Below are 15504 nucleotides of genomic sequence, written 5' to 3' on the forward strand. Positions count from 1 at the left end.
TGTAGGTCCTGAAATGTTGATGAACTAGATGCTTTTCTCTGCCATAGGTGCTTTGCCCTGATGATCTTCCATGTGTCCTGAGAGATCCAACTTGTTAAGCTCCCCAGGGAATCTCTATATCAGACAAGACTCCAAAGGGAACCAAGGGTATAGTCACATTAGGGTAATTCCCAGAGGGTTTAATAAAGTTAACATTAGAAAAAGTAGAGGTGTTATGGAAAGACTGGATAGCATGTAGAGCCATCAGCATCTCTAAGTCCAAAAGGATGGGAAAAGGGAGATAGTTCCAAGACTTCAAACTCAGAGGCAGAGTGTTATGAATAAAAGGCCACCTGGAGAGAATCAGCCCCAGCTAAGCAAATGAATATTCTGGGTTCCCTCTCTTCCCTTCCTTGCCTTCCTTTGATTTGCTACTGGAGCTCCCACTAGCCAAACCCAACGAGATGCCAGAGGGCATAGGAGTCTGATAGTTGAGATCCAAGTGGATCAGTCTGGGGGCAGAGAACAGGGCAGATAAAGGAGGAGAGAGAGCGGATCTGGAGCAGAAATAGAAATTACTAAACACAGTCCACCCCTTTTGTCCTGCAGAATCCATTCTTGTTCTCTGCCCATTTGAAAATTTTGTACTCTCTAAGCAACAAATGCAAACATTCCATCAATTCAGACTCTGCACTCACATGAAAATCCTGACCCATTAACTACTACTGATGTTCTTTGTACAGGTAGTTGTGGGGGGGGGCACTAAATATTAAGCAACCCGAAACGCAGATGTTTCCATCCTTACTTCTAAGCTAGTCTTGAGGTCCACATCAGTAATCACAACTGTTTTCTCTCATCGCCATTCCACATCCTTTTAGGCTTCTCCAGACCCTTGGATTGGATGGGATTCTAACTTACTTTATTGCTGAGGATACCCAAACCTTTATTCCTGTAAGATCAGAAAGCTTGGCAATCTTTTTTTTTTTTCTAATTTTATTGGAGTATAGTTGACTTACAATAAAATTAGCTTCAGGTGTATAGTGAAGTGAATCAGTTTTATATGTATATATACACACACACACATATGTATACATATATACATTCTTTTTTCCTATATAGGTTATTATAGAATATTGAGTAGATTTCCCTGTACTATATAGTAGATCTTTGTTACTTGCCTATTTTATATATAGTAGTGTGTATATGTTAATCCCATCCCCCTAATTTATTCCTTCCAACAGTGGTTTCCAATTTGGGAACCATAAGTTTGATTTTGAAATCTTTGAATCTCTTTCTGTTTATAAATAAGTTATTTTGTGTCATTTTAAAGTTAGATTCCATATATAAGTGATAGCATATGATATTTATCTTTTTATGTCTGACTTAATTCACTTAGTATGATAATCTCTAGGTCCATCCATGTTGTTGCAAATGACATTATTTTGTTCTTTTTTATGGCTGAGTAGTATTCCATTGTGTAAGGGTACCACGTCTTCTTTATCCATTCCTCTGTTGGGTTGCTTCTATGTCTTTATCCATTCCTCTGTTGGGTTGCTTCTATGTCTTCATCCATTCCTCTGTTGGGTTGTTTCTATGTCTTGAGAAATGTTAATAGTGCTGCAGTGAATGTTGGGGTGCATGTATCTTTTTGAATTATGATTTTTTCCAGGTAGATGCCCAGGAATGGAATTGGTGGATCATATGGTAATTCTCTTTTTAGTTTTTTAAGAAACTTCCATACTGTTCTCCATAGTGGCTGTACCAATTTACATTCCCACCAACAGCATAGGAGGGTTCCCTTTTCTCCACACCCTCTCCAGCATTTGTTCTGTGTAGACTTTTTGATGATGGCCATCCTGATTGGTATGAGATGATACCTTATTGTGGTTTTGATTTGCATTTCTCTAATAATTAGTGATGGTGAGTATCTTTTCTTGGCAGTCTTGATTTTGTTATGTTCTGTTGATTAAGGGCCTTGGACAAGGGAGGACCAAAAGGCACTCCAGTGGGCATTTTGGATTTCAAACCAAATTCTTTTTTGTTCCTATTGATTGTCAGCAATTTATTTTCCACCCAGCAGTTGAGATCATGCATATGCATACCAGCCCTTAGAATAACCCCTTTAAATTCCTTTTTGTTCAATAGTATGAGAACCCCAAAATGACTGGGGGAGTCTCAACTTCCAATTCATTGGAACCATGACTTCCAAACCCACTGAGCCCAAAGCTATGTGGATGGGAAGCAGAAATTCTTTAAGTGAGCTATTAGAAATAGTCAGGAGAACCAATTCCAACTCTGCTCCTAGTTTCTTGAACCCAGGATTCCTGACTTTAAGAAAGATAAGACCATAGAGAGGCTGCTGGTTCAAGGTATGCTACACATCATGCAGGGGTGTAGCCTAATTTCACAGGGTGTTTCTCCAGCTGGTACTTGACTAAACCCTTAGCAAGCTATTCCACGTCTATCTAGCTAATTGCATCCAATTGTATAAATCCACTTAATTTCTCAGTGTGAGCCCATGTCTGACCCTCTTTTTTTTTTTTTTAAATAAAATACACCTCCTGGTTGGAGTCAACATTTAATGGAATGCCACAATTTTGGATAAGATATTCTGTAAGCCCAGCTTTTACAGAAGCAGTTTGGGTAGGAATGGCAAATATATACCTAATGTGTTTGTCTAATCCTGTGGTGAGAAATCATTGGTCACTTTATGATCAGGAGGCTCTAACGTCGTCAACTTGCCACCTGGTAGCTAGCTGGTCTCCCTGGGAATAAGTGTTATTGAGTATTGGTCTTTGCTGATGGCATGTTGGATACTCAATTATAAGTAACTGGAGAGCCTTGATAAGGGTATGACCATGGTGTTCAAAATATGCATAGTGCTCATTCCTGCAAATAAAGCCACTTTGTATGTGAGCAGGCATTGTACCCATTGAGTACAATGCCTAGGGAAAGGGGCTATCTGACATCTACAGGATTGGTCATCTTGTCTACCTTATTATTGAGGGCTGCCTTCACTGTGGATGCCTCTGGTGAGTGTGTAAATGTATGCATGTCTTTCTATTACTTACCCTCTGTGAAGGATTTGTCACCATACTTCTCTTTCAGGCTTCCTATTCCCACTTTCCTAATTTGGTTCTGACTAGCCATCCTACCTACTGCCCATGAGACTGAGTTGAACATAAGGCCATTTATCCTTCTGCAGGTTGCTTAATCTTAGCATAGAGATATAACGTCAGGGAGTTCATGAACTTGGTTGAAAAAAAATTTAAACCTCCATTTTCACTAACATCTAACTGAAATTTAGAATTTCTTTTGATCATGAATGTGGTTAATAATCCATATTAGTGTTAGTAGTACCTGTGATTTTGTAATGGATGAAAAATCACAGTTTTTAATAACACAGTACAGTTTGTGGATATCTTAAAATTTCATCTATGCATCACTACTTTGAAAATATAGCAGCTCTTAGACATATTGGTAGGGGAAATAAGATCATAATCTTTACTATATACGTATGCTTATGTGGTGGTGTGGTCAAGGCAGACTTGTTCTCATTTTGGTAATGCAGATACCTATGATGCTTCTCAGTGTTGCCTGTCTACAATAGTTTGACAAGTTTGTGAAAATAATAGTTTTCAGAGTTGCTAAGTATTTGGAATACTGGATGGTTCAAATGAAATTTCTTAATTGTGTGTAGGATACTTCCAAATTTGGATTTACTAAATAGAGAAGCCCCAAGCTATCAGAGGGATGGTGGTAAAGCTGGGTACACTAGATAAAGATGGGCTGGTTTGTGGACTGGTGCATAAGGGAGACACTGATAGAAACACCCTTGTTAAATGGTGAGATACTGCCTGGAGTTAAAATGATTTAAAAAAAATCTGAAGCTTGTCATTGAGAACTGGCAACTTTGCTGTTTGCATTCAGTATATGGCCAGATGCAAACAGACATCTCACACAGTAGCCAGCTCCTTGCTTGTGCTCCCTGTGTGCATGCTGATGCTGTTGAAGAGTTCTTATTCTGTGAGTCCCTTTTGTAAATTACGAAGCCCTCTAGTATTTTTGGAAATGGCAAAAGTCCCCCCTTCCCCCCAATAAAACTTTGCCGGGAAATAAAAGCTTCAGACTCTGCACAGATGGCGCTTCTATAATACCTGATGAAGCATCTGCTTCTGGTATATAGCGAAGCTGGAAGCTCCTTACTTTTGTGTCACTTAACTCCTTTTCACACAGACGTGTGTTTATATCATGTCTGGATTCTGCCAGCAACCCTGAAAGAAGTTTGGTAAATAGCCATAAAGTCATTAATGTTATCAGGAGCAGGTCTCTGAATCATAGTATTTAAAAAAGACTATGTTCAGAAATAGCAGAATATGAGGAACTTTTCTCCCACACAGGGGTCCTCTGGCAAGAGAGAGCCTGCTAGCTACTGCTCACAAACTAAAGACAGAACTTAACCACTTCTCAAAAAAAAAAAAAAAAAAAGCCCATTCTTGAACCTTCCTGAAAGAATTGTATCTACGAGGTGGTTTACCCTGCAGATGTTTTTAACTACAGAAATTAGATAAATCTTCAAATTCAGGGTCTTGAAGTTATCATTGTGGATGCTACTAAAAAATTGGAAAAACTTTCTTGCCTTGGCTACTGATAGAGAAGAAACAAGTGAAGGTTAATGAGCTAACACACTTTCAACTGCTTTTAAGAGTTGCTTTTCCAAGGTGAAGTTGTGATACAAAATTCTGTCAATTTCTTTGAAAAGATAAATCATAAAACACATGGAAATTCTTCATATTTTTTCAAAATGTATCTCTGTCTCGATGGCACTGAAGTTGAATTAGGGATCCACAGTCCTCCTCTTTCTGATATAGACTATATTGAAGATTGAACCAAAAGAGACATGCTGATCATAGGATAAAGACTCACTACAGTGGGAGTTTATTTCTACTTATTTATTTATTTTCATTTTTGGATGCCCGGCAGCATATGGAGTTCCCAGGCCAGGAATCAGACCCAAAATGTAGTTGTGACCAAAGCCGCAGTTGCAGCAATGCCAGATCCTTAACCCACTGTGCTGGGCCAGGGATCGAACCTGTGACCCAGCACTCCCAAGACATCACCAGTCCCTTTGCACCACAGTGGAAGTTTAAAATAGGCCTTGACAAACTTTGGTGTTCCTTGGGAGAAGCTAACCTTGCTCTTGTGAAGTGAGCAAGCACTAATTCTACTTGTAATGTGTCTTTGTGAATGAAAATCTTAAACATACATAATCATTAAAATGAAAAGTGAAAACTAATTGCACATCCAACTTTTTGTATGTGTTGCCAGTCATTGATCTCTCCAGGGTTTAATGTTATTTTGCATGCTCAAAAAAGGGACTTGCATTGCCATTCCTCTTAAAAAATAAATTTAACCTCAACTTGCTTGTATTATTGTCTTGGTATTCAATGTATTAATAAGTATATATGTTGTATGTGCATACATATATAAGTTCACACAGTATGTAACTAAATATATATTGAACTATATTCCAATATGATTGGCATCCTATGTAGTCTTTGATTTTATTTTATGCATTTAAAATATCAATCCTGTTGTGGTGCAGAGGAAACGAATCCAACTAGTATCCATGAGGATGTGGGTTCGATCCCTTGCCTCACTCGGTGGGCGATCCGGCGTTGCCGTGAGCTGTGGTGTAGGTCGCAGATTCAGCTTGAATCCCACATTGCTGTGGCTGTGGTGTAGGCCACCAACTATAGCTCCAATTCAACCCCTAGCCTGGGAACTTTCATATGCTGCAGGTATGGCCCTAAAAAGCAAGCAAACAAAAAACTATTAATCTGCAAAGGTGTTTATGTACTTCACCAGCTCACCAAAGTGGACTAGAGGAAAAAATTAAGAAGCCTTGTCCTAACTGCAATACCAACCAAAGTTGTGCTCACTGAGTGGGAGCCAGTTGGGGAATAAATAGCTACTGAACTCATCCTCTCTTGATTTTTTCTTACGTCCCTTATTTTCTGAACCCCCTAGAAACCATGGTCAAGGGAGACATTTGGTATGTTGATAGAGGTTACCCCACATGGGCAGGAAATGGGGTGGAGGGAGTGAAAGGTGAATCTGGAATGGGCAATGGGAGATACCCAGAAGCTTTCTCTTTTCTTCCTCCGTGTGCTGTATCACGCCACCACGCTCTGTATCCCTCTGTCACAGCAGCAGTACTTGAATTATTTCAGTTTAGTTCTACCTAGCGAACATTTTTTAGCACTTACTAGAATCCTGGCTTTCTCTACATTTTATCTTGCTTAATACTTGAAAAGTGTACATGAGTATCTCCATTTTACAGGGAAAGCAAGCCTGGTCACACAGTTAGCCAATGACAGAGGGGACCCAATGCAGGATGATCTGGTCCCGCACTTTTGCCTACACTATCCTTCTTTCTTTGTCATCAAATTATGCAGGTAAGGAGACAAAGATTCTCAACAATGCGAGAGAAATAAAAGCAGTCTTGGAACATGTGAACACACATGTGTTCGCTGTTGTTAGATGCACCATGTGGGTGACAACTTTATTTTTGGACCACAGGCTATCACAAAAAATGGAAGTTCAAGTTTAAACATTTATCATGAGTACTGTAGGTCTGTAAATAATATAAGACCTATCTATAGGAAAGTTTATAAGTCTAAGCTTAGCAGGTTTTCTTCTTTGTAAGGCTTAATGTTTTCTTGTCTCTATCGCCCTATCAAAGTTACATGAACATCTAGTATATATTATTTACTTTTGTTTCCCCTCAAACATGACCACTGCCCTAATTTAGGACCTCACAACTGTCTTTGTCTTTTTCGGTAGCCCCCTAGGTTATTGCCCTGTCTCTCATTTCTTCCTACCCCGTGGAAAATACGGATAGAATTTAGATGCTAAAATCCCATTCCAAGTCCTTAGAGTGTAGTTGACGCTTTTTCGATCAAAGAAGTTATATTTTGTTCCTCCCTGCCACATCTCTAGTCTCTCTCTTTGCTGGCTAGATCCATTTGGAGGATTCACCAAGTCCTCTGGATTCAAATACCATATAGACTTGATTCCTAAATCTTTAATATCTCTCTTCCTTAGTTTCAAACTCACTGCCTACTGCAGGTCACCATGTGAATAACTGGACAAGAGCATCTCAAACACAGCAGGACCAAAGAGAATTCATCTTGTTCCCTCTTGAAACTGGCTTTTTAACCTCTCAAGAAACGGTACTGGAATATTTGTGCATATACAGGTAAATAAATGGATCCTTAACTCATACTAGATACAAAAATAAAATCAACATGGATCAAAGACCTAAAATATAAAAGCTAAATCTTAAACTTCTAGAATAAAACATAGGATTAAAAATTTAAAGCCAAGGACAAGGCAGTGATTTCCTTGACAAGACACGAAAAGCACTAATGATAAAAGTTTGATAAATTGAACTTTATCAAAACAAAGTACTTCTACTCTTTGAAAGCATCATTAGAAGTATAAAAATACAAGCCACCAAATGAGAGAAAATATTTGCAAATAACATATGATACAGGACTTGTATTCAAAATATATAAACAGCTCTTACAACTCATTGCTAAAACAAACAACCCCCAAAATAATTGGCCAATAATTTGAATCAATCTTTACCAGAGAGCTGGAGGTATGATATTATAAGCAAACAAAAAGTTGTTCAATACCATTATTCATTACAGAAATTCAAGTTGAAACCATAGTGAGACACCACTATACATCTATTAGAATAGCTAACATAAAAACCCAAAAAAACTGACAGTACCAAGTGCAGATAAAGGTGCAGAGCAACTGAACCCCTCTTACATTGCTGATGAGAATGCAGTGTCACAGGCACCGTGGGAAAGTTTGGCAACATCTTCTAGTGTTAAATACGCACTTCCTATACAACCAAGAAATCCCACCCCTAGGTCTTTATTCAAAAGAAATGAAAACAAATGTACATATAGACTTGTACCTGAGTATTCATAGCAAATTTATCTGTAGTAGTCCCAAACTGGAAACAACCCAAATGCCCATCAACTGGTGAACAGATTAACAAAGTTGTGATATATACAATGGCTCGCTGTGCAGCCATATAAACGGACAAACTATGGATTTGAGCAACAACATAAATGAATTCCAAAGATGTTAAGTGTACAAGTCAAGCAAAAGACTACAAATTGTATAATTCCACTGTGTGAAATTCTGGAAAGGCAAATAACTGTAAGGATAGAAATCAGATCAGTGGTTGTGAGATTTGGGGTAAAGGAAAGAGAGTGACTTCAAACAAAGGTGAGGGAAGGGGTTCTATATACTGACATTGGAGGAAGTTATGTCACTACATATGTTTGTCAAATATTAGAACTGAACATCTAAAATGGGTGAATCTACTACATGTAAATTATACCTCAATAAATCTCACATTAAATTTTTTTTTTTCTTAAAGTCTCCACCCCCTCCCCAAATGGCTTCTCCTTCAGGGTTCTCTACTTCAGGAACTGGTTTCACCCTCCAACCAGGACTCTGACCCTGATATCTGGATTGTAATTGATAGCTTCCTTTTCTACAACACCAATTATAAGCAGTTGCAAAGTCAAACATGTTGTTCCTTCTTTAAAATTCCTAAATTTCTCTTTACCTCTTCATTCCCTCTGTTTCTCTTTTATGCACACTATTATCTCCACTTGCCTGGATTTTTTTTTTTTTTCTTTTTAGAGCCACACCTGTAGCAAACAAGTTCCTGGGACAGGGGTTGAGTCAGAGCTACAGCTGCAAGCCTATGCCACAGCCACAGCAATGCCACAGCCACAGCAATACCACATCCAAGCTGCATCTGCCACCTGTGCCAGAGCTTGTGGCAATGCAGGATCCTTACCCCACTGAGTGAGGCCAGGGATCGAACCTGCATCCTCATGGAGACTAGTTGGATCCTTAACCCACTGAGCCACAATAGGAATGCCTTCACTTGCCTGGATTATTGTGATAGCTCTGACGAGCTTCTCTGATGCTGGCACTGCCCCTTCCACTGCTGCTGAGTGGATATGTCAGAAATGTACACTTCCTCATGGCATTCTCCTGCTTAGAACTGTTCACTATTCTCTGCTCATTTGCCTATAGGGTTACCACCCTCTCTTCATAATCTGGCCCTTGCTTAATTTTTTATTCTCATTTACCATCACTCTCCCATAAACACACTGTGCACTGTAACCTCACAATACTTCTTCAGTTTGCGTGAAGAATGTGCAGTTGTCAGCATGAGTTAATGCAAGTCTCCACTGTATCAGGTGTTCTCTTGCACTACTCTCTGCTTGGTCAACACAGTCATTCTTATAGATTACAGTCAAGCGAATCATCACTCTGGAAAGGCTTTCCTGAAATCTCTGTTTGGGTGGCACTTCCTTCTGTGATCTCATGGCACCCCATGCATGCCTGTGAACACAGAACTTGCTAAATATTAACTTATAAGTTGAAGCTTTTGAATGCAGATCCTATGTCTTTTTCACTCACTTATAACAAGAACTCAGCATAAGTTCCTATTTCATAGTTGAACTAAATTTTTGTTGGAAAAATCTATAGTAGAAATGTCTACTAAACAAAATTCCTGGACATACAGCATGAAGGAACCCTCCTGAAATGGGGTGTTAGGAGGATGGAGTGAGAATACTTGATGTTGTAGATTCCATGGTGTTGGTACTCTCCACAACCACAGGCTCCCGGGACCTCACTCAGTATTCTACCAAGCAACTCCCAAGCCATTCCCAAATATGGATTTTTCTCTGACCCAGGTTATTTCATGGCCAATGGTCCATATATCATGGAGTGAAACTTGCATTTGTGCAAAGTTCTTTGAAGACGATTATTAGAGAAAACACAATAAATAGGGTTTTTTAAAATAGCTGGTAGGAAGGTGGTGAACAATTTGATTCTCTTATAAATACAGAGGAGTGTTTACTATCTGCCAGCCTGACCGACACCAAATTTTAGCTTGAAGGGTAGCCTATAAAGGGTCTACTTTTAAGCACTTACTGCCTGCGAAAAACCTCCATTAAGACTATTAGGGATTTTGTGCCCTTGTGAAGGAGAGAAGTGAAGCCCAGAATGTGTGTGTGTGTGTGTGGTAGCTCTGGGAAATGCTAACAGAGTCTCCTGCAAGTCAGCTTCCTGGTTTTTTCCTTCCAGAGTCAACTCATTTCTCCCCCATTAAGCAAAAGGCTCTGACTCCCAAGCAAATGTGTGTGTAAGTGGGTGACTTTGAAACAAGGCAAGAACAGGGCTTCGTCCTGAATAAAGGTCGTTTGGGAAGATAAATGCTCCCTCTGTGTCCATACTTTACACCTGTGAATAGAGTGATAGTCAACCTGTTTATTTTCCAGCAAAGGGGACATGGCCATGTGACACTTGAAGAAAGAGCTTGCATTTACCTCCCAGATATTTGACCCTGTCCTTCTGAGAGCTACTGGGCATATTTCAAGTCTAAATCCACAGGAGAGTGTTTCCAGAGCACATGGCCTCAGCATTTAAACAGAGATAAGGAAACAACCTGAACCGAGATACATTAAGAAAAGCCAATTCCATGACCTTCATCTGTGTCAAGTATAATACCTGCATCTCATGTCGGTTTTTTTTGGTACTGCGACTTGACTGTCATTTTTCTTCCCACCATACTGCCTGGTAGTTTCTATCAAGTTCCTACCTTAGGAGTTCCTATAGGAAGCACACAATTAATCTTTTATAGACCTAGTCACCTAGGTTTGCAAGTAGTTTGTTTATAACATTGTCATTCCTGTGAACTCTGAGTCCCCCTGGGGTACAAGTTTGTTAAGCCAGGGTCCTTGCTGAAAGGAATGATGGGTTCAGTTCAGCTCAAGAAAACAGAGCTACTTGGTTTCAACTCAGAGGAGGTGATTTTTTGAGATAGAGACTGATAAAATGCGTTTTGTTCTTGAGAATCTTGACCCTCTCTGTGTCTGTCTGCACCTGTGTGAGGGACCATGTGCTCTTGTCAGATGGAGGATGGGTACTCTCAGCCTGAACAAAATTATGTCCCATTGTAGGGTCATGCCTTTCCAAGGTTTTGCTTGTTTAAGTAGCAGAATCCTTTGTCAAAAATCTCGTAAGAGAAGGTTCCCACAGGTTAATGATCCTGCTTGTCTCTGTGATGGCCCTGGTTCTATCCCTGGTCTGATCTCCAGCCCAGCACAGTGGGTTAAGGATCTGGCATTGCTACAGTTGTGACCTATGTTCAATCCCTGGCCTGGGAACTTCCATGTGCCATGGGTGTGGCCATACAAAAATCTCATAAGAAACTAGCATATTTAACAGACAGATTAGTAGGATTTTAGCAGCAGAATGTATTTTATAAGATCGGTACTTGATATATAGTTAATCAATGGAAGGAGGGAAGCGTTTGAGGAACACAGAAATTTGAATCTGTTAGTGATTGATGACAGTTGGAATTTTTTTATTACTTTCAGTATCCATTTTATTTATTTATTTTTTGTCTTTTCGTCTTTTCTAGGGCCTTACTTGCGGCATATGGAGGTTCCCAGGCTAGGAGTCACATTGGAGCTGTAGCCTCCCACCTACACCACAGTCACAGCAACACCAGATCCGAGCTGCGTCTGCGACCTACACCACAGCTCAGGGCAATGCCGGATACTTAATCCACTGACCGAGGCCATGGATCGAACCCCCAACTCCATGGCTCCCAGTAGGATTTGTTAAGTACTGTGCCACGACGGGAACTCCTATTTTTGTTTTTCATATTTAGATTGAACGGTATCAGGAAAATCCATATTTACATAAGTCAGTAATTACAAGTTCTACACTTTCTAACAATTTACCTCGAAATCTCAGAATACTCTTCTATTAAAAGAAAAGGCCCAAAAAGCTTTATTCTGAAGGCGCAATAAAAATGAAATTACCTAGAAGCTCCAATGAACATGTTGGTATTTTTCTTTATGTTAAAATTTGGGATATGACATGTTTGCATGTCAACATGCTTTCGACAGTTTGATAAATAAAAACATGTTTTAAAAAATGAGATTGGAGTGTTCCGGAGTTATGGCATATGGAGTAAACACACTTAGCCTGTCTCTGCCACTAAAAGCAATGAGAAATCCTCAGCACAGTGCACGAAACAGCTGTTGGAAGACTTTGAAAACTAAATGGTAGTAGACAGATTGTGAAAGGAGACCAAAATTGGAAGTCCTACCGAACTGTTTGTTGGTGAGGGAGTTCCTCTTTTTCTTTTTCTCGGATATCTTCAGGTCTGATCTCGAAGGCAGCCCCAAACCTGGAAATGCACACTAGGTGTGGAACCAAACACTGTAGAGAACTCCTCTCTACTTAGTCTGAGAAGCAGGGGAAGGGTGACTGCATGTTGGAGAAAGTGGGAGAAGTCTGGGATTTCCCCTCTTCTTCCACACTCGGTCTCTAGGTATCACAGTGAAAACAGTGGGGACCAGACAGGTGCCTAAAATTCTTTTTTTTTTTTTCTCCTTTGGCCACCCCTGCAGCATATGGAAATTCCCGGGCAGGGGTCAAATTCAAGCCAGAGCCATGAACCATGCCACAGCTGCAGCAAAGCTGGATCCTTAACCCAATGCACCAGGCTGGGGATTGAACCCACACTATAACAGAGACAAGCTGAGTCACTGACCCATTGCACCACAGCCAGGACTCCAGGTGCCTAAAATTCTAAGGGAGGAAATCCTTATTTCTGACCAGAACTTGGTCCCAAGAGTGTGAAGTGACTTTGCACTGTTTTTTTTTTCCCCTCTGTGTAGTCCCACTGCTTGGCGCTCATGCAGGCACGGTTGTATGAGTTAAATTTCAGGCCCAATTATAAGAGTTAGTTTGGAACCTTGCAGATGGCTTTTTAATTTTTTATTTCCAGTGCAAAAGGCAAGGAAAAAAAAATAAAATGGGTGAAATTGGAAAAAAACAAGCAAAACTGTTGCTCTTAGTGGATGACATGATTGTCTAATAGAAAACTTATAGAATGTAAAAAATGTTAAAACTGGGCTGAGGATTGAACCTGTGCCTCAGCAGCAACCTGAGCCACAGCAGAGACAACGCTGGATCCTTAACCCGCTGTGCCACAGCAGAAACTCCTAAAATTCTGTTTTTTTTAAAATGGTATCTCTATGATGTCATCTCTTACATTCTAGATATTGGTACCTTATGCTTTATTGTTTTATTCTTGATCAATCTAGTTAAAGGGGTTATAACATTTTTTTTGTATTTTCAAAGAACTAGTATTTCTTTATATTTATTTGTAGTATTTGTCCATTTCCTATTTCATTGACTTCTACTCTACTCTTTTTTTCATCATTTTACTTAGGCGGGTTTAAACTTGCCCATCTCTTGGAGTTCCCATTGTGGCGCAGTGGTTAACGAATCCAACTAGGAATCATGAGGTTGCGGGTTCAATCCCTGGCCTCGCTCAGTGGGTTAAGGATCTGGCGTTGCCATGAGCTGTGGTGTAGGTTGCAGATGCGGCTTGGATCCCGCATTGTTGTGGCTGTGGCTTAGGCCGGTGGCTACAGCTCTGATTAGACCCCTAGCCTGGTAACCTACATATGCCGTGGGAGTGGCTCTAGAAAAGACAAAATAAATAAAATAAAATAAATAAACAAATAAATAAATAAATAAAATTGCCCATCTCTGCTTAGCTCCTTAAGGAAGGTTCATATATGTGGTTTTATACTCCCCCCCCTCCTTAGAGAAGCATTTAAAACAATATGTTTACCTCTAAGCACTGCTTTATTTATATCCCACAAATTTTCAAGTGGTATATTTTCATTATCATTCAGTTTTAAATATTTTACAATTTTATTCATGATTTCTTCTCTGACCTATGGGTTATTTAGGAGTGTTTGGCTTAATTTCCAAATATTTGAGGGCTTTCTATATGTCATTACTATTTTCTAGTTTAAGTCCATTATGTTCAGAGGCCATACTCATATGATTTTACTTTTCTAAATTTATAAAGCCATGTTTTATAGCTCAAGGTCTAGTCTACTTCAGTGGATTCTTTATGCATTGACATGTAAAGAACGTGTGTTGTACTGTTGTGTGGGTATCATGTTCTATAAATATCAATTAAGTTACTTGATAATGTTGCTCAAATTTCTTTTCTCACTAATTTTTGTCTATTTCTATTAATTACTGAGAGAGATGTATTAAAACCTGTTAATATGAATTTGAACTAGTATATTCAATTCTGTCAGTTTTTGCTTCATATACCTTGAACCTCTTATTATATGTTTACGTATTTAAGACTGTTATGTCTTCTCCCTGAATTGACCCCTTTATCATTATAAAGTGTCCCTTTTATCTCTAGTCCTTGTTTTGAAGACTGCTTTGTTGTCTATAAAGCCATACAATTAGTTTCTGCATGTGTAATACTTCTCATCTTTTACTTGGAACTTTTATGTATCTTTATACTCAGAGATATTATTTAAAGATATAAGCAGCATATAGTTGATCTTTATTTTTTTATCTAGTTTGATATTCTCTAGCTTTGCTTTTATATTTATTTATTTATTTACTTTTGCTTTAGGGTCACACCAGTGGCATAAGGAAGTTCCCAGGCTGGAGGTCAAATCGGAGCTACAGCTGTCAGCCTACACCACAGCCACAGCAACACAGGCTCGGAGCCACATCTGTGACCTACACCACAGCTCAGAGCAGTGCCGAATCCCTGATCCACTGAGCAAGGTGGGGGATTGAACCCACATCCACATGGATCCTAGTTGGATTCATTTCTGTTGCACCACAGTGGGAACTCCTGATGTCCTCTAACTTTGGAGTAAAGTCTTAATCAACTTTCAGTTAATGAGTTATTGACATGATTAAGTCTGTCATTTTGCTGTTTGTTTTTATTACTTGACTACATTACATTTTACTTCCTTGATTAGATTTTATTTATACCACTTTGACTTTTTTTCATTGTTGCTTGAGGGATTACAATATTTGTTCTTAACATATTACAACTACCACAAATTAATATTATGCCATTTCACCTATAATGTGATTAACTTATGATAGTGTACTCCCATTTACCCCATTTCATTCTTTATGCTATTACTGTCACATTTTACTCATATTTTCAACTCATAATACACTTTAATTATCTTTCAAAATCTTTTATGTTTAACCCACATATTTACATTTCCATTGCTTTTTTTTTTTTTTTGTCTTTTCTAGGGCTGCACTGGCATATGGTGGTTCCCAGGTTAGGGTCTAATTGGAGTTATAGCCACCAGCCTATGCCATAGCCACAGCAATTCTTGATCCGAGTTGCATGTGTGACCTATACTACAGCTCATGGCAATGCCGGATCCTTAACCCACTGAGCAAGGCTAGGGATTGAACCCACAACCTCATGGTTCCTAGTTGGATTCGTTAACCATTGAGCCACAACAGGAACTCCATTGCTTTTCATTTCTTTATGGAGATCCATGTTTCCATCTGGCGTAGTTTTCTATTAATCTAAAGAAT

At 39.2% G+C, this 15504-nt stretch overlaps 1 long non-coding RNA gene across 7 annotated transcripts in view; it reads left to right on the top strand.

Moving 5' to 3' along the window:
• LOC110260990 (uncharacterized) overlaps nt 1-15504 on the top strand; it is a 523917-nt gene that overhangs the window by 20883 nt on the left and 487530 nt on the right. For 2 of the 7 annotated variants that reach the window (XR_014810057.1, XR_014810037.1), the window contains exons 2-3: nt 6323-6437; nt 7087-7240. The exons of the other annotated variants lie outside the window; for them this stretch is intronic. This is a non-coding gene — a long non-coding RNA (uncharacterized LOC110260990). The remainder of the gene's footprint in view (nt 1-6322; nt 6438-7086; nt 7241-15504) is intronic. 7 annotated transcript variants of the gene reach the window in all.

The sequence above is a fragment of the Sus scrofa genome, chromosome 1, assembly GCF_054392235.1.
Source record: "Sus scrofa isolate SSC_HxYL_T2T_F1_AM1 chromosome 1, Sscrofa_HxYL_maternal_Yorkshire_Landrace_v2.0, whole genome shotgun sequence".
Taxonomy (NCBI): Eukaryota; Metazoa; Chordata; class Mammalia; order Artiodactyla; family Suidae; genus Sus; species Sus scrofa.